The 5,000-nt window shown below is 43.7% G+C and overlaps 1 protein-coding gene across 1 annotated transcript in view; it reads left to right on the plus strand.

Annotated features, from left to right (window-relative positions):
• The window catches only part of LOC310875289 (phosphatidylinositol 4,5-bisphosphate 3-kinase catalytic subunit alpha isoform), a 58,503-nt gene extending 58,373 nt beyond the window's left edge, over window positions 1-130 (plus strand). Inside the window, exon 31 of the mRNA XM_083788473.1 lies at window positions 1-130. This exon is cut by the window's left edge and continues 526 nt beyond it. The gene's annotated coding sequence lies outside the window, so the exon portion shown is untranslated.
• The last annotated feature ends 4,870 nt before the right edge of the window (window positions 131-5,000 follow it).

The following is a 5,000-nucleotide window of genomic DNA, read 5'->3' on the forward strand; positions in this document are numbered from 1 at the left end:
TAATTAATTATTACAATTTAGAGACTAAATGTCTGAAAGAAAATATACATTTTTACATCATATGTTTTCATATTAACTTCATTATTGTATTAATTTCATTAGTATTAATTAGTCTTTAGCCAAATATTTGGGGCCCACTTGTAATACTCTCACTGCCCACCAGTGGGCCCTGGACCGCAGGTTGAGACTTGCTGGTGTATGCACTTAAACATTAGCCTGGTTAATAAACCAGACTAATATCGCACGGATCCGCGGGATATTAGTCTGGGGAGGCTCAGCTTGGATTTCATTTCCAGGGAAACATTTTCTCTTTGACGCAATTGGTCAGAGCTACTGTCAGTCAAAGGTCTCAAGCATTGAACGTCACTGTACCAAAGCCCGCCCATATTGCATACCGTGTCCCTATTGGGCGCCCACGTTCTCGTGTGTAGGAAATGGGCGTAAAATTGAGCCTCTCCAGACCGAAATCCGCCGGTAGGCAATTTTCTTTTGCCAACGGCTGATTCGGTCTGGTTTATTAACCAGGCTACTTAAACATAGGCCTACTTATGCTGCATAAGGACGATCAGCAATAACGATATTAATCATAATGCTATGTAGCATAGTGAATAGCATTAGCATAATAGCAATAATTGCTCATTATGAAACTATATAGCATAGTGATCAACTTATTTATCATGTAGAATTTAGCATGCAACCTTAGATTTCAGACGCAGCCCATGGGGTCGTGTAAGAGTAGGAAGCCAAATGCATGCTGGGAGGAGGGATTTGTGATGCAAACGAGGATGTCTTCCAATCAGAGACTGAGCTATAGTTTAGCCCCGAACGAACAATTTGTATGTAATTGACAACGTGGTGAAGTACTTGTGAACAGCAATAAGCCACGCCTACTACACTACATAGCCCCTCTTTCTCAGCATGACCAACCACAGACCAGTACGGCGGTTGATTGACAATCAATTTTTATAGATTGATACGTTATATAAAACAGCAAATGCTGATGAGTTTGTAATCTCACCTGATCTTAAATATTAATATTACTATTTAACCCATTCTGACCGGGCACCCATTTTGGTGTCAGCATCGTGTTGTGCTTTAGCTATTGAAAAATAGCAGATCTACAAGCTCAGATACGAGCTTGTAGGTCTGCTATTTCTTTGAAAAATCGAAGAGCGACTGACATTTTTTAGAATCTGATCTCAGGTCAGAATGGGTTCATCAGACCAGTGTGTGTCCGGCGGAAACCTCGTATGAATCTGATCTCAGGTCAGAATGGGTTAATATTGATTTAAAACCACGTAACGTTGTTGAGCGGGCTCCCTCAGGGCTCCATACTAGAGCGTAGTAGAGACGGATGCTTATTCGCCGGCGAGATTATATATTGATTACGTTTCACAACACGTGCTCGTAACACTCCGGTGCGGCGAAAAACAACGATGAAAAAAGGAAGTGAAACGTCTGCTGGCTTGTGTTGTCTATGGGAACGCATATTTAAAGAATCCTAATATCTCTGATTCTTCTTTCAGGCTTTCAAAATAAGGCGGTTAACATTGAAGTGAATGGCAGCAGAGTGGCAATCTACCAGATGGCGGTGTCGGGTGAATGAGTTAAGCAAGGGGTTAATGTTAAGAAAGCAATACATTGTAACAATGTCGTATCAATACATTGAAATGATCATTGGCTCATCAGTGGCGGCACATAGAGACTGGGCGGGGCAACATGTGACGATAATATTATATAATTCTTTTCCAAAACATTCCACAGCACATAACAGCACATAACAACCACACCGAGGGGTCTACTGTCTGTCACCTCATAAACACATGAGAAACTGCATAAAATACTAATATTACGGCAACTTTAATATTGTATCGTTGCATCCCTAATGATGATACAGATGTCATATTGCCCCCCCCCCCCCCCCCCCCCCACACACACACACACACTGGATCGATACAGTTGAAATGATTGAATATCTCCTGATGTTGATTGGAATGCACAGGCCATTTCAGATATATATTTTTTTATAATATTTAAATCTCAGATGGCTTTGTAGCCAATAGGATGTCGTCCTCATTGACTTAGATCAGACCTGGGCATTACAGCATTATTTGGCTGCCCCTGGCCGGGCCATGAAAGGTTACTTGAAATTAGAAAATAAAACGTAGGCTACTTTCAAATGTGACCTTATTATGCGTGGACTAAAACGGCATTATTATTTTGAAGCCTGTTTATTCAGGTACACGCAATCTGTGTCCTGCCATGACTGGCATGTGATTGACAACCTGTTACCTTCCTTGTCGTCACCCGTCAAAAACGTCCGCTCATGCCAAAAAAAGAAAGGTGGATGCCGAATGCAGAGGTTTCAACAGAATATGGACTAATAAGTATTTATTTACTGAAGTCAGAGGTAATAATAACCAATATGTAGCCCTGTCTCGCTGAAACTACAGGTCTCGGAATGCCCATATATGTATCCTTTTTCTTTCTTTTTTTAATGTTTTCGGATCGGGTATAGGGCAATAAATGTGTGCTAATTAGAAAGGCCAGGCGGGGCCTCGGGCCAGCACCAGTTAGGGCCAAAATAGGGCCCAGGTATAGGGCCGGGCCTTAATTTTCGGGCCTGTTGAGAACTCTAGTTTTCGCGGCTGCGCTAATAACTTTGGGGCGGGCCCGTCTAGAGTTTGAATAGACAGGTATCAGTCAAAAGGGAGAGGAGGGACGACTGGGGAACAATCAACATCTGGAATATCTGAACAGATCATCTCCATAACTAAGGGTTTGAGGTCAGATGTAGAGTTGCTGGCCGGTAATTGGCCACTCCTGTCTTCGATGTTGATGGATTGATATTGATCAGATGGTGATTGATAAAGATATAGATCGATACTATTGATCGGATTGTGATTGATAAAGCTAGTGGTATAAACGTGTCCAAACCCAATCAAGGATCAAAAATGTGACTCTTGACAAATGACAATCTGACCTAGTTCTTCCTCTGTGCGAGGGAATCAAAGCAGCAACGCTGACAGCGCAGTATGCTAAGTGCTAACACAGTGCATGGAGTCTCATGGCTAACTGTTGGCTGAGACAGTGCACTCTAATCACATGTTAGCTTATAACTTCACTCTAAACCGCAGGTTTAGATTTCAGTATAGGTTAGCTTCACACTCAACCACAGTTTTAGCCTTCTGTTGACTTAGCTTGTATAGCACTCTAAAGAGAAAACCACAGGTTTTAAGTCTTCGAATAGCTTTTAGCAGTGACTTTTGACGTCTCTGCTGACGAAGCAGCTGCATGGGTGTTCCGTATGTTTTGCATTCGGAGAAGGCAAGGCCCGACTTCCCTGCTGCTGCTCCGAGTAGGCGGAGCTAGCCCAACGAAAGAAATCCATGCGGCAAAGTTGAGAAAGCCCCTGCCGTGTGGCAAGAGCGTGCCAAACTAAATTGCTGCAGATTGTTGGGATGTGACGTATGCGCCAGTTTTAACTTAAAACAACGTCGTCGCTGCTGCTGCCGCTGCTACTGCTACGGCTGCAAATTTGGCGTTTGCCTTTAGCGTTAGCAACACCTCTGTAGAACACGTTCTCCCCTAGAGGGGGACATATGCACTCATAAGCGGGTTAAAAGGGTGAAATCACACTTTTATATGTGAAGAAATCAAGCGGTCATATTTCTGGACCAAGATATGAAAATATGTTTGATGTTTTTTCGTAACATTAAATTAACAATGTTCTTTTTCCGTCTTTTTTTCTATTGAATGATGTGAATACGAAGTTTAGGGTTATAAAGGTATGGTTTGGGGTCCAACAGTGGTCCTAATGCACATGTAAGGGTATATTTGGTTTCATGTGTAGGCCTACACTCTCAGAGTCACATTTTAAGGGTCCATTTGGTTCCATGTGTTACAACCGGTAAGGAACCATTCGGTTCCATGTGTACACTCTCAGAGTTACAGACCTGTAAGGGTCCATTTGTTCCCATTCTGGGCCCTGTATCAGACGTTGAGGACCCAGTGTGTTAGCGTTAGCCGTTAGCATCCATTATCGGTTGATGATTTAATTGACATTGTTCTGTGTTTGTTGCCATAGTGACTGAACTGTCCCTTTGTCCCATTGGTAAGGAGGAAGTGTTGCCATAGTGACTGAACTGTCCCTTTGTCCCATTGGTAAGGAGGAAGTGTTGCCATAGTGACTGAACTGTCCCTTTGTCCCATTGGTAAGGAGGAAGTGTTGCCATAGTGACTGAACTGTCCCTTTGTCCCATTGGTAAGGAGGAAGTGTTGCCATAGTGACTGAAATGTCCCTTTGTCCCATTGGTAAGGAGGAAGTGTTGCCATAGTGACTGAACTGTCCCTTTGTCCCATTGGTGAGGAGGAAGTGTTGCCATAGTGACTGAACTGTCCCTTTGTCCCATTGGTGAGGAGGACGTGTTGCCATAGTGACTGAACTGTCCCTTTGTCCCATTGGTGAGGAGGAAGTGTTGCCATAGTGACTGAACTGTCCCTTTGTCCCATTGGTAAGGAGGAAGTGTTGCCATAGTGACTGAACTGTCCCTTTGTCCCATTGGTAAGGAGGACGTGTTGCCATAGTGACTGAGCTGTCCCTTTGTCCCATTGGTAAGGAGGAAGTGTTGCCATAGTGACTGAACTGTCCCTTTGTCCCATTGGTAAGGAGGAAGTGTTGCCATAGTGACTGAAATGTCCCTTTGTCCCATTGGTGAGGAGGAAGTGTTGCCATAGTGACTGAACTGTCCCTTTGTCCCATTGGTAAGGAGGAAGTGTTGCCATAGTGACTGAACTGTCCCTTTGTCCCATTGGTAAGGAGGAAGTGTTGCCATAGTGACTGAACTGTCCCTTTGTCCCATTGGTGAGGAGGAAGTGTTGCCATAGTGACTGAACTGTCCCTTTGTCCCATTGGTAAGGAGGAAGTGTTGCCATAGTGACTGAACTGTCCCTTTGTCCCATTGGTAAGGAGGAAGTGTTGCCATAGTGACTGAACTGTC

Source organism: Protomyctophum parallelum, assembly GCF_964188405.1.
Source record: "Protomyctophum parallelum genome assembly, chromosome: 18".
NCBI lineage: Eukaryota > Metazoa > Chordata > Actinopteri > Myctophiformes > Myctophidae > Protomyctophum > Protomyctophum parallelum.